The sequence below is a fragment of the Calypte anna genome, chromosome 11 (assembly GCF_003957555.1).
Source record: "Calypte anna isolate BGI_N300 chromosome 11, bCalAnn1_v1.p, whole genome shotgun sequence".
NCBI classification, from domain to species: domain Eukaryota; kingdom Metazoa; phylum Chordata; class Aves; order Apodiformes; family Trochilidae; genus Calypte; species Calypte anna.
In genome coordinates this window covers 19,795,261-19,810,339 of record NC_044257.1, presented here as the reverse complement: position 1 = coordinate 19,810,339, position 15,079 = coordinate 19,795,261, and the positions used below count along the sequence as shown (strand labels likewise).

At 43.6% G+C, this 15,079-nt stretch overlaps 1 long non-coding RNA gene across 1 annotated transcript in view; it reads right to left on the bottom strand.

Moving 5' to 3' along the window:
* LOC115598934 overlaps positions 1-15,079 on the bottom strand; it is a 59,135-nt gene continuing 44,056 nt past the window's right edge. The window contains exons 2-3 of the long non-coding RNA XR_003988023.1: positions 3,969-4,291; positions 1-155 (exon numbers count right to left, since the gene is read on the bottom strand). This is a non-coding gene — a long non-coding RNA (uncharacterized LOC115598934). The remainder of the gene's footprint in view (positions 156-3,968; positions 4,292-15,079) is intronic.

Genomic DNA, 15,079 nt, shown 5'->3' with positions numbered 1-15,079 from the left:
ACAGGAGCCTCAAACTTGTTTATTTTTCCTCACAGAAAGGTGGAGAGATGAGGTCCCTGGAAACTGGCTGCTGGGACGGGAGGCCAGAGGAGTGGGCTGTGGCAGCCATGGGGCTGAGCATGAACCTCGCCTCTGACTTCCCTGACGGCTCCGGCCTGCAGGGTCATAAACCGTGGGGGGAAAAGGCAGCCTATTAGTAACTCTATTAAGTCTCCATTAGTTAGGTGTGAACTCATTACCCTAATATACTTGGAGGTAGGATTCCACTTGCAGGACATTAGCACTGTAATAAGCACATTTACCGCTTGGAGTGGGATGGAGCGAGGGAGAGGAGCCCCTGGATGCCTGGAGCAGGCTTGTGGCCTCTGCATCTGGACAGCAGAGAGACCTCAGTCTCCAGTCCCCACAGTGGCTGCCCTGTGACCAGCCCCTGCACCCCCCTTTGGGACCTCTTCTGCCTGTAGTAACAACAGGGGAGTCACTGCTTGTCCAGGAGTGGATATCCACAGGGAGGAACGTGGGCTGGATGTGGCCCCACACCTGTAGGATAGGTCAAAGGGGTGACCAGGGGACAGCACATGGAAAGCAAAAGCTGCTGAGATCTTGGGGTGAGGGGTAACCCTAGGGTTGAGCCTGCCACGGCCTGGTTTGCTGCAGGTGCTGCTCTCTTGCCTTTGCCTGACTTGGCATTTTTGACATGTTTGCACTTTGTGATGGGAACTGTCTTCCACTGCCTGCAAAGCTGTGCACTTCCTCACAGTGAACTAAATAATGAGCTTATAGGAAATCAATTAATTAATAATAGATAGCATGCAGAAGCAGGGCTTCAACTGGGTTTGCCGGGTTGGCGTAATAAAAATATGATTGAATGTAGAAATCAGTGTATTTATCTTTTCATTCAGCTTTCAGATGCCGGTGTGAGCTGCCCGAGCATGGGCCACAGCTCTGGGGCTGGGGAAGGTCCAGGAGGTGTAGGGCTGCACTCCCTGGGGCTGCCAGGTCCCCTGTGTGTCCCAGCAGTGTCTGAGTTACAGTATTGGTGAACAGGGGTTTTGCTGCATTTTAAATGTAGAGATTTTGTGTCTGAGAGGAGGAAGTTGCAAAGAAAATAAAGAGGATGCAGAAGCACAGAATGTTGCCTTTCAGAGGCAGCAAAAAAGGAACCTGAAACATAGGGCCATCAAACAGGATGCAGTTTGCCTTGCAGAAGACAAAGACTCTGTACCATCTCCTCTGTATCCTTAGTCATAACTTGAGGCTGCACAAAAGTACAGTCCACACAGAACTCTTCCCCAAACTAACTTTGAAACCCATTTGTTCCTAAATAGGGATAAACTGTACATGATTTCTGAAAAAACCCATCCAATGGCACAAGTATGATTTTAAAAATTATTTCAGGGGGAAGCATGATTTTGTTTCTAAGATCCTTGGCCAAAAAAGAGTACGAAATTAATGGTATTAAGTGCCTAAAAATACTCTTGAGGATCTGGGACTTGGAACAAGGGCCTGGCTTCTATTCCTAGCTCTGCCACAGACTTGCTGTCTGCACTGAAGGACCAGCCGGAGCAGCACGGAGGGTACACTGGAAATGCCCCCAAATGAAGCCATATGGGGATGGACTTCAAAGCTCACTCTGCCACTTTTTGTCCTATTTTACCAGCCTGCAGAATGGGAATAAAACATTCACCATGAGGGAGCAGAGCATGTAAGGTGTGATATTGGTGTAAATTCTCCTGATTTGCTGTTAGATTTGCAGACAGTGGCTGTATGGAGTACCATGAAGCCATGTTCACTTACAGTGCACCACTGATCATCCTCACTGGCCCTTTACTTCCTTTCCTAATTCAACTGAATTAACGCTTACAATTCAAAATATCAGCAGGTCCAAGCAATTAGGATTACAAAAATATATTAACTGCTATAAAAGGGCTTTCTCCCTCCCAGAAAATGCAGCACCTCCTTGTGCACGTCTCCTTTTCTAATGTAAGGGTGTTGAAGTCTAATATCCTGCAAAATTTAATATTAAATGTATATCTTTATCCCACTGAACAGGAGAAAATAGGCATCCTTAAAAAGCAACACTTACTTTTAGCCCTGCATCACCTTTTTATACATTATATTTTATCTATGAAAATGATCTTGTCATTTAAACATGATTTTATGGGTTTCCATCACCTTGTTTTATTGGTATCGTATTAAGGTACCGGTTTCTGTGTGAAATGCAATACCAAAAAAATGGTTTGAGAAAATGGTGAAAGTTTCTAATATTTTAGCAACCTATAGCTTTCTGATGAGCAATGATAAGGGCCCATCAGCGAAACGTCAGCATAGTAATTTAAACTGTTAAAAGAAGATTCAAAATAGCACACTTCAGTAATAAAAGGGAAAGTTTATGCCCCTGAGTTGCTCTTGAGACAGCAAGGGGCAATGAGATGGGACAGAATCCTGCAAAATGAGTTATTTGTAGAACCCAGTTTTTTTTCATCGGTAACAATACTTCAAGAGAAATAAAAAGACAGGCAGTGAAAACCTCTGCTCACTCCACAGTAGGGAAAGAAAGATACTGACATTTCCATATGGGACTCTGATGAAATAAAGTATTCAAATGACTTCTGTTTACATAGTATTTTGAGAAATCATGCTAATTTGCAGAATTGGCATCTGGGGTACAAGTATACATACCCTGGGAGAGCACTTACAAAGCCTTTGTGAAGCTAAGTAATAAACGCTTTGTCTTCACCACACTATTTATGGGTTGCTTGGGGGCATCCTGCTCTCTTTCTGCCCCTACCTGGGCATAAAATTATTGCAGAACCAGGTTTTAATAAGACCAACAGTAAATCTGAATGACCACACATGCACAGCTATTCCTTCTCCCCTGATCACCAGCATTAATTATAAAGTGGAACTGTTTATACAGCACATACCGTTTTCCTGACTTCTTTCTTGTTTATGTCTAAACCTTTATGGACATAAAACTTTGGAATTTGCTTTTGGAATAAAACTGCAATTGAAGTGGCAATAACTGCGTTGAAAAACAACTTTGCTATTGCTCCCCTGGTTCTGTGGTCACAGCAGGTTTGTGCCTGCACTGTAACACTCTCCCGTTGGGGTGAGTTTTTTCATGTCATCTCCTTGCTGTCCCATCTGGATGGCTCGTTAGAAACTCCAGGTCTAGACAGCTCAGAGCATCTGGTCCAGTTTTTCCTCTTGAGTCCTTTTCTTTCCTCTCTACTCTCCACCATGTCTTGGCCCACTATGAGCATCCCTGAACCCTTGTCAGGGGATCTGCTGTGCTCCCTCATGCCTCTGCTGCCAAGCTGGGGTTCAGTTCTCACTCCTTTCACAGTCCATTGAAACAGCAGCCACTTTGCCCCTCCAGATAAAACACTTGCCCGTGCCCTCAGATACTTCACCTCACTCAGAACCTTCCTAAAAGAGAAGTTTTTCTTCTACAAAAAGTTATCACAAAACCAAGAGGTGTCTGTCTGATGGCATATGCATGTGCAGATGCCAAGGAAAGTAACTCATGCTTCACAAGCTTAAAATGATTCCCCGTCACCTGGCCTGACTATACTATAAATTAATATGTTATATTAATATAAATTAATATGTTTGGGGCTGAGAATTCTTTTTTATTCCTATTTGTTCAGTAAAACAGATACTGTACACCCTGGGCACCATATAAAAATAAGAAATTATTGCAGTACACAAGCAAGGTATTATGCTTGCCTTTCATTCCCTTTACTTTATTCCCTCCATCCTTTGCTTTTCCTCTGATCAATCATCTTCCATTTAGTTTCTATTTCTGTCTGCAGTTTTTACCCTAATACATATCACTCCAATATGCCACCTGCTCCAGAAGCACAAGTACAGAAGCTTTAACTGATGTGAGGGAATCACAAAAACTCAAAGGGAGAAGAAGAAATAATTACCGTAAGAAAATTAAGATGAAATTGAGCCTCTACCTGGTGTTGTCTCTTATGCCAACTCGGAAACCTTCTAGTTTCTGCCAGACTCTTCCTTTGCTCTTCACATCCAACACAGAAATGTAGAGACTTGATAGCCAGAGGAATCAAATGGACTTTGTTATGTAGACAGGTTGGGGTGGATTAGTGGGTGTTTGACCCAATCTCCCTTGCAGGTTAGAACACCTTTTAAGTCTGGTGGGCTGTGTCAGGTGGGGAATGAATAGATTCTCTCTTAATTTCAGTGTCCAGATAGGGCAAACTACATAGCCTTTATGCTGAGGCTGTCCAAATTCCTTTCCTCCTTGGCAAGGTTATCCTACCTAGAAAAAGAAGAAATTAAAAATAATATTGTGTTTGGCTTCTGACAACTTCAGTTCTTCCCCCATGTTTGTACGTTCCACTTTCTAGAGCACACTTCTGTAATGAGCTTTAACACACAGCCCCCCAAAAAGCACCCTCATAACAATGGTAAATGATTACTTATGTTAGTACTTACTGTGTCATATTTTAAAAGTATCATGTAACCTTAACTAATGAAAAACCCCAAAGAATTCACTTTTTGTTCATTTAAATAAATAAAAAAGCAAGGAGGTAAAATTATATTTATTGAAAAACTAGATATCATAGCCTTGCACAGTTACTGCAAGAGATGCTATGCAAATAAAACCACCACGAGCTGTTTCTTCCTACATATCTGAGTTCTGGCCTGCAGGACACCCTGCTGTTCCCCACCAGCCATCCAGTGCTGCCTGTGCCCCCAGGCACTGAAGCCCCAGAGCCCCCCAGGAGATCTTGTTTCTTGGCACGTTCATGGCTCAGGTACCTGTTGGGCCCTGACCTTTCTTCCTTCTCTCATGGGAAGGTCAGTGCTGTACCCAGGACACTTCTCCAATGAGGATTTACAACCATTGGTCAAAAGTTTCAGCAGCAGAACTGGCCTGGAGGACTGGGGAGAAGGCAAGAGCTCCCTCCTGGTGGCTTTCTTCATTGAACATCCAGCACCCTGTGGGGTCTGTGGGGCAGGCAGGGCCTTCCCAGGGCTGGGATGAAGTTGGGTGGTTAGGAAGGAGGACGTGTCCAGAGCTGGGCACCTGAATGAGCCTTTGGCCCCACACAGACATCCCGGGTAGGCAGGGCAGGGGAGGATGGGATGAGGGGAAGTGGAAGGTCTCCAGTGCCTGGCATCTTATTTGCAACCTTTCCATTCCACGTGGCCGTGCATTAGTGATGGGCAGTGCTGGCAGATGGCAAAGTTCGAGCCAGGCTAATTAAACATACTGAGCTAATAACCTTCCATTTTGGGACTGGTATAATTCATAATTTAATGTATTGCTGCTGAGACATTAACCTTTCAACAACTGGCACATTGCCCACAGCAGCCTGAGTGCTGACCATCTTTCAGGAAAATGAGTATTATTGTTAAAACAGGTATAAATCATTCATGGCTTCAGCTTTTGTGTCAAACTGTACATGAAAATAAGTAGTAGGCTGTGTAATTTATTTACCTTTTGTTGGATATTCTTATGATTTCATGATCATGTTTGGTGATTCATAAACATTGGCCAAATGCCATTTTGTTCTCACTTTACCTTTTCGGTATTGCAGTGGTTATTCTGATTTTCATCTTTAACAAGTTCAAGACTGGTGCAGAATTGCTTGATCCAGGCACAAACATACTCTCCTTTTAAGGAGGATAAACTTATTTTAAGCTAACTCCACAGTATCCAACATGATTTTTGAGACTACCAACTTCTTACATTTCTGCATTTTGCTAAAATAAATGCTCCTTTGCAAATGAAGGTATAAAGACACTGATTCCAAGACTCCTAAAAACAAAGAACACAGTGTACACAACTATATGAATGTTTCCTGGCTGAAACTGACACAGGATACTAGAAAGAAGAGGCTGTAAAAAGTTGGAAAATTCTCAACAGCCCTGGAAAGTGCTAAGTCCAACCTGAACACCTGGAATGGTGTATGGACCTGGGAGTCCCCTACACTGAGTTTTGGGATGCTGCTGGCCATTCACATGAAATTTTGTATCCCATACTACCTCTGCACTGAATTTTCTTTTCCAGCAAAAAAAAAAGAGAATCAGAGCTAATGGATCACCAGACAACCATACCACAAAGGTTCAAGCCATAATTAAGGGAATCTTTCTGCACACGCAAATGGGAAGTTTCTGCTAGATGGACAACAGCAAGAGAAGTCTCCTCAGGATAGAAAATGAAGTGAGCCCCCTCTCTCTGCTCCTAGACACCTTTGGTAATTCACATAAATGTAACTCTCACCCAGGAAGCAGCTGGGCACCAAACCTGCACTGGGGTGAGAGCTGTGCTGCACAGTTCACAATGCTAGTGCCAGGGCAAAGAGCACAGGGCTTTTGTCAACCCATGGCTGTAGAATTTGCATTTCACTGTATTACTGTTCAGGAATTTCAGCCTGAGTAAACAATAATAACACAGCATCTTTTTTGTGTTATTCTTTACAGCCACAGGTACAACTTTGATTATATCAGTGACACACAAAATGATGTCTGCTGCAGCCTGCAGAGACGCTGGAAGAATAACTCCAAAATTAATGTGTTGTGCCCCTGAGTCCAAGTCCCATAGTGGTCTCTGACCATAAAGTTGGCATTTTCCTACCAGTTCTCCTTCAGAAGTAGCTAGAAGGAAGCTCACACATTGTAAACAGTTTAATAAAGATCACTCCCAATCTCTTCTAATCAAACGGTGAACAAAGATGGCCAACACTCAATCAAAAGAGGAAACTGTATTTCTGTCTTTGAAGATACATTAAAGATGAGACTAAAAATAATCCTAAATAGATGGTGAAGAGCTCATCCATTTGAAAAATTCCTCTTTATGAAGAAGTTAACTAAGAAATCACCAAGAAGTTATTTGTAAACAAGTATATCCATATTTAGTGCTCAAGCTAATGCCAGGACCAGGATATTTAGGAGGCATAAGAGAATAAGAGAGGGACATCAGCATTCTTTGTTTAAGGATTTTCAGTATTTCACATGGTCACTCACCAGACCATGTGAACAGTGCCAGAACAACTGAAACATAAAGCATATCAACCTGCTTAAGGGAACAGCACTCAGATACTCATCAGAAAAGAAATTATTTTGAACGTTCCTCTGAATACCTTGTTCATACTGAAAACATACAGTGTTAGCCCCTAAACTTTCTATTTTTACATTGCTAATGATACAACAGACAGCCTTTCTCTCCTCCATCATTCCATACCCACATTACCCGTGGCCCTGGACTAAGCCAGTGCACTCACACTATGGATTTAAGAAGTCTCACAGAACCAGCTACACCTGGATCAAAACCCAAATACCTCCTTTTTCCATGGACCATATAGTGTCCTGCATTTCACTCCCTCTGCTGGCTCCATCCTATACATCAATGAAGTTTTCAATATCCTAAATTCGTTTAAGGGTGGGATATCTAAAAGTTCACCCTGATCTTCAGGTTCCAGGGTCTGCTCATCTTTCCTCTTCTGACAGACACTAGGGCTGGCAGAGACAGCCCTGCTGGTGCCTGCAACCAGGCTATGACATAGTGGGCTCAGTGCAGAAACATGCAGGCACCCCCAGCAACCCCAGCTGGGAGTCTTGAGTCTTGAGCTTCTAGGCTCAGTGCTCCCACTTCCAAAGAGAGGAGGACCCCACCTCGACAGCTCCAGATCTGCTGGCTGCAAAGGCCTTGTGCAGCTACAGGTACCTGCAGCCATGGCCAAGTGCCATGGGAATCCACATGCATCCTGCCAGCACCAGCAGCCTTCACGTACCTTCCAGAGAAGCCAGGAGTATAATGAACTGCCTTCCTTGGACACTGCTCTGCAGCATGCTCCTGGAGTTTTATCCCATTTCCACGTGACACTGATCATTCCTGATGACATGGCCCTTACCCCAGTGAGGGGATGAGCCTTCTCTCTCTCCTAGGGAAAATTAAGAGGACTTCTGCTTCACCCCTGCAGCGATACCTCTCTTGGTTTGCACTGTTTATTCAGGATTATTTTCACGTCTGCATTGCCAACTGCACAACAGGAAAAACACTAGTTTTGAGTTGGCCAGAAGAGGCAGTGCAAAAGGACATGTGCTGTCCCTGTCAGTGAAGTAGCAGGCAGTGCCACTGACAACTTCTTTAGCTGTGTCTCCAAGCCAGCCAGCATCATCTTCCTCCTGTTTGCATCAATCCTCAGACAAGCAGGACAGTTCTGGTGGACACAGTGAGATGCATGCTGTAGGCTTGCTGAGGATGCTGACTAAGGACTTAAGTTATCCCTGACCTCATGGTCTGTGAACAAGGAGGATATACAATAGCCAATAGGTTAAAAAAACCCCAAAACATTATGCACTTCATACTAATCTCACAAGACACCAGCTACCCCAACAGAGATGTCAGTCTGCTCATCCTGCTGTGATCTGGAAACTCACTAAGGCTGCTGAAGAGTCAAGAAATTAAAAATAAACAACTAGTCTTGTAAGTGCGTGAGAATTTTTTTCTTCTTGGCTTCCTATAGCATAATATTATTTGCTTTCTCTACATAGTTCCTGTTGAAAAGGAAATGTACAACAGCCACAGCTCCCTTCTCTGCATGCAGACACATGTTCTTCCAGGGGAAACGGTATGGTGTTTGAAAAAAAATTGAAAATAAATACTTCAACTCTGTAGCATTTTTAGAAACACACACCTCTTTTAAGTTTCCAATAACATGAATGTTAACAGTCTGTGGGTGCATGTTGGTGTTGCCATGGCTGTGTAAAGACCTGCAAAATCAAGTGCTTCCTCCATGCTCTCAGGCAGGCAGGAATACCAGCCCTCTTGGGCAATACTCACTGACACAGCCCTGCCAGGCAGAAGTATTCTTGTGCAATTTTTTGCTTTCCCGGAGCCACATGACTTTCCATGGCAAGAATTACTCAATGTCAAGTTCCTGTCTGAAATGTCCTATCCAAAGTATTCAGAATGAGTTTGAAGCAAGTTGCATATCCCCAGCTTCTGCATTTAGGGAGATATTTTTGTGATTTTTATGAGTGGAAAAATGAAATTATTTTTTTTTTTTTTTTTTTTTTTTTTTTGAAGAGTGGAAGATGCTGCAGGTCTGCCAGCACCAAACATCCTTAGTGACTGTCTAAAGCTGGAAAGAACCATTCGAAAAATCAGATAAGGGCTGTATCCTGGGCATGAACCCTGCAAACCATTAGTGCTCTTTACCAGGCACACATTCACCTTGCCACAGAAATGGGTCTTGTACCTCACTGCTCAAATTCAAATACTCATCTGCAGTTATTTTAGATGTCAGATTTGTTCCTTGGGAACATACCAGGCTTCATGCCCCAAACCAAGGCAGAAGTTGCTTCTATGCTGTGGTTATAAGGGAGTTAAAGTTCAGGTTTCTAATTGCTCTCTTGAGGCCTTATTACTTGTTGATTAGGTCCTTTTGGGAACAGCATCAACCCTATAATAATAAACACTCATTTCACCGGAAAGTCTGTAGCTGCTGTAGCAGCCCTGCAGCCCTCCTGCCTCTGCAAGCAGCACAGGTATAAACTGAGTCAAAAAAGTGTTCATAACTTCTCCCAAAGGCTTTCTAGGCTGGCGTGTCTGATCTACAGGAGTTTTACCAGCCGGGACTAGAGTTGCTTCTTCACCTCTGTCAAAGGCTCTTGCTCCTGTGTGTGCTCCTCTCCTCTCTCCCAGCCTGCAAACCAAAGGGGGCAAAGCAGGGGCTGGTTTGGGGTGTATCTGTGAAGAGACATCTGCTAGCATGCCCTCAAAACAGTTGCTGCTTTCCTAAATGTTGGCAGGCTGGGACAGCAGCAGGTCAGACTGCCAGGATGCTGCTGTTGGCCCATCAGCTCTGGGGAGATTCCTCCCACTGACGTATTTAGTGCTTTATTTCCATGCCATGTTAGCGCACCAGAACAGGACCGATGGCCTCAGCTGTGATCCTGAACTGTGCTTCATGCTTCAGCAAAATAATATGATGGATCAGGATGTTGCTAGAGTTTCTGGGCTGTCCTCTTGGTGCAGGGAGCCTCCTCCTGTGGGGAGCTGCAGCAGTGCCCGGGGCTGGGTCTGGGAATGCTGTATCCCACCCGAGCACATGGGGACACGGCCCCCAGACACCAAACTGCAACAGAAGAGGGTCTGCTGGTAAGAAGCTGTGATGGATAAGGCACAAGCCACCCACCTCCCAGCTACTCATTCCATCCCTGTTTCCAATCAGCACTCATGTTCTTAATTTTCCAAACCACAACATTTTCCTAACTAGAACAGTTTGAGGTGCAATTTGCAGCCTAGGCACTTTGAAAGTATTTGGAGAGCATTGTTTTTACAGGCTGGATTTCAGAGGGGATGGGGAAAATAACATGGTCTTGTATAATCTCAGGCAGGAGAGAAGTTGCTGTGAGGCTCTGATGTCTGTGAGGCTCTCAGGCAGGGCACTGGGTCTCCTTGAAACCCCTCCATAATGAATTAGCCTGAAGTAGGAGTAGGTGTTTATCTCAAGTCGTTGCCTCAAATAGCCAGCTACCTGTTGGAAGAAGGGTCTGATCGATGCAAACTCAGGCAGCCATGCGTGAGCTGTTACACAGTGGTTAGTATTGATCAGAGCTAACGGCTGCCGATAGGAATGTGGAGTGGACTGACAGGCAGAGAAGAGGGAAGGAGGAAATGGCCTTCGCTGGTGGCAGACGTACAGAGGAAAGCCAATAAAAAGTCAATTCCACTTAACTGAATGGCTGCTAACTAAATATTTTTTGGGGCCAGAGCCTTCCCAGATAGCAGCTGGAACGTCTCTGCTCCGGAACTGAGACATCAAGTGAGTGGCATCGACAGCCGAGATAAGAGATGTTTGTGATCGCTGATGGAGCAGGAGAGCCCAACAGGCCTGCATGCTGAGCCTGGGCACCAGCCCCGTGCACCAGCCCCACACACTGAGCCTGGACACTGGACCCACATACAAATTTGAAACACGTACATAAAGGTGTCTAAATGATGCACCACATTATGAAATCTGACAGATGAGAGGTGCTCAGAAGCACAGTGGCATCACCCTGCATCACCAGACCAAAGAGCTCCCCTGCATCAGTCTCCTGCCTCCTCAGCACACCAGGACAGCTTGTGATTGTCTTTCTGCATGGCTTGTACTAGTGCTTCCTTGGGGTCTGTTACCTGGTACAGCCATACACTGTCAAAGAACATGAAGCAACCCAGGATTGCTTGTCCTGGGGCCAATACTCAAGTGTTTGCACCACGTTTCAAGGGCAGCATTTAGTGACGTGGAACACTGCATAAGGCACCTAAGAGAAAGTAATTCTCCAACAGTTTGATTAATAGGGTCATAGTTATATCTTCAGTTCAGGTTCAACCTTTTTAACGTTTTATTATTTTAAAGAGTAATAAATCAGGACAGCAGGACAAGACAGCTAGAAGAATGTCCCTGTCTACCCATCTGTTCATAAAGACAGCGGGTCACAGGATATTGGTTTCCAGGATTGGGGAAGATGATATTGGAAAATCTGCTGGAGTAGAGTTAATAACAGAGCAAGCAATTCCCTGAGGAAGGAAGAGGAGTCTGGATGCTGGTCAGTGTGTCCTACAAGCTGGGGTATTGATGAGGGGAGGAGCAGGTCTGGGATCCCAGGGACCTAAGCAGGGTGGGATGTCTCCTTGCAGACTGCAAGAGGAAAGGCAGCTGTACGATGCTGCCAACCATCCCAGAGTAAAGTGGGATGCTGCTGTTTGTGATGGAGCACGAGTCCATTCCTATCCTTTCAGCACCAGCAGTGGCTGAATCAAGCTCACCACGTATGTCCTTAATGAGCTCAGTATTCCAGTGATGGAATACAGCTCCAGAATTGTCATGGGAGATGACAGATTCAAGAAAGAAATGCCATATCCTGTAGGTCCATACAGACTTCAAAGAGCAAAAAGCAGAAGCTTTGCAGTTCACTTTGTAGGAAGTGATATAGATGATACAGATGGAAGAAAGTACAGAGATGTTTTTATGAGATTAAAAGAATACGAGAAGTAAGTGTAGAGGTTCAATCTCTGATGAAGCTGATAGGGAGACCACAGGAACATGAACTTGAACAGGAAGGGGAAGGACTGGAGGTGGTGAACCTGAATCTTGACTTGTTAGGAAGGAGGGATGGAGAAAGAACAAGAGATCTGAAGGGATAAAACGGACAAATCAAATACTAAGCAAGCCTGTTATGGCTTTCTTTATATGGACTGAAACATGTGGGATGACACAAAGAAGTGTCTGCAGTAATCAGAGCAAGAGATGACAGGTTTTGTTATTTGAACAGAGAATGATCAAGTCATTCAGAAATTGTGAAGGGTAAGACTAAAACTGGAATTATGGTTTGGTCACATAAAGTTAAAAACACCATGGAAAAGTAATAAAAATCTGGTGAACGCAGAACATACTTTGTTTCTCATATCCACTGGTTTGTTATGTGCAATGCCAATTTAGGGATAGCACATACAGATGCAAATAAATTCATGTATAACACAGTAAGAACAAGTCAGACTAATGTTTGAAATTTTTTTGCCCTATATTTATAGCTTGTTTCTTATACTGCAGAGCAAAGCAAGTTTTATATAGAACAAACATTTCACTGTTTTCCATCTTACTTTAACAGTATTTAATTTTACTTTTAAATTTTAATTAGTTCCGTGAAGGGGCCTGGCAATCCTAATGCATAGGCATTAAAACTCACAAGCCATTTGTCGTTATAACTGAAAGACCATTAGAAGATACATAAGTCACAAATCAGGGACCTGATTATCAAAATATTGTCAGCAGATGGACTCTTCAGATGAATGCATCTGTATTTGCATATGTTGATATTTTGGGTGTTCATAAAAAAAAGCTCATGTCCTCAGTCCTATTACAAGCTGGTTTGCTCTATTAAAGGTGTTTGGCTTTCATGCAGCTTTGCAAGCTGCCTGGGCCACAAACACTAACTGCACATTCACATTCAGAAACCCTACCGTTCTTATACACATGCTTTTCAAAGATCAACACTTTGAAACCTTATACTTACTTTTATACTAATTTTAATAAAAGTGAAATGTGAGATTCAGGCCACTTTCTGACAGTGAACCTTTAATTACATAGCTCAGGCACTGGCCCAGTCAGAAAACTGTCTCCAGCATGTGCATACCACTTGCTGGACAAACTAAAGTGATTTAGTGAAGAAATCAGTTCTGTATTTCAGCATCTTTTTCTGCTAAATACTCTGCAATTCAAAACTGGATTGAAATCTACAGCCTATTTGATTCTGCTTTCTTAGCAAGCTGCATCCCTACAACGTGTTACATTGTTCTGTTTTGAAGCCAACACAGTACAGGAAAAACTAATGAAATCTATTAGACTTACAGTACAAAAGAGGAGAGATTTCTAAGAAATACTGCACACACACAAAAAAGCACAGATTAAAAAAATGGAAGCAGCAGAGAACAGCAACTATGTGCAACAAAAAGATAAATACAAAAAGCTCAGCTCTCTCTTATAAGACACCCACAGTCTCCATCTGTCATCTCAACCCTTCCTCTCCCAACTGTTCTTAAATTAAATGAATGCTTCTAATGGGAGATTTTCTCATGAAAGCTTATGAGAATTCATCCAAAGACAAATTAAAACAATGCTGTGTAATCAAGCAATTCACCTCTCTAACAGGTTTCCTGGCTTCAGTGTTCACATTTACAAAAGAGAAAAAGCAACAATAAGACACCCAAATAAGGAAAAAAAACCCTAAAGAGCAAACCTTTCATTGACTGAAGCTGATATAGATGGGGCTCACTCTCTGCAACCACTCTTACAGTTGTATAGCTGAGACTAAAGGTTATTTTAGTCTGTATAAGAAACCACTGTACACATCTGATTTAATTAATTTGTTCTTTGTAGGCTTTGGGTGTTTGAACATGTCTAAATGGATCAGCAATGCTAAAACAATTTTTTTTCTTCATGTAAATAAAATTAGCTTGGGTTACTGAGTCTAAAGTATTTTTAAGTGATGATGAGGAAAAAATATTTTATCATTTCAGTTGCTTTAAGCATCCTCTCTAGCAACCTGTTCATGTAGAGAAATAAGATAAATCAGGTGCCTTGAATTGCCAGTGAGGGGTGTGAGTCCACCTGTGCCTGATTAGGACAGGCCCCTATTGGGCATGAGCAAGGCCAGGGGGCCAATAAAGGTGGGACACACACCCACAGAAGGCACCTCAGCTCACTCTGGTGCGAGGCATGGAGAGGCCAGCAGCTCGTCAAGCCTCTGGAGCAGGAAAGGCTCTTCCCGCTACACTTCTACCCTGGAAGTGCTGTGTGGTGGCTGGAGTCCTGGAAGAGACCAGCAGCTCGTCGAGCATCAGGAGCAAGAATGGCTCCTCCCGCTACATGTTCATGTCTGGATATGAATAACAGAGCCAGTCTTTTTCATTTTCACCTTTGTTTCTGGTCAGCTTAATTTTGAGGCTGCTGTGCAGTAACAAAATTCTTCAGTATTTGGGTTGACTGCATTTAATTTCTATCATTTGTAGCCTAGATAGACCAATTAGCAAAACTGTAACGAATTATTTCTATTAAAACTGGGTCTAAAAGAGAACACTTGAAAAGCAAATAGATGGTAAATCTGGATGCAATCACCTGTCAGTGCATTCTGAATAAAAGGTCTGATTTTCCTCTATATTTCACTGTTTTGCTTTTTGAATTCACAGCAAGTAGTCTGATACCAAAAAGGCTGTTTCCTCAGCTAACAGTCCCACTAAATTTAGACCTAGCAGCACAACAGAACTTAGAAGAAGACAAACCCCCCTCCTGCCACCCCAGAGAAGTTTTCATCACCAGGTGGGGGCTGAAGGACATGCGGTTGGGGCATTGCTCCTCAGCAGCCAGAAGCTCTGTGACCATTACTGTAAGCAGGTCCTTGGCCAGGGAAGCACTCAGGAGCATCCTGACCTGACAGGGAGGGCAGGAAAAAACAGACAGCCACAACCAGCTGCCACAACACTGGCTGTGTAAATCAAGGGCTCTGTCTTCAGCCACCCCTGGGTCCAGACCTCCGCTGTGCTGCTGCGGCT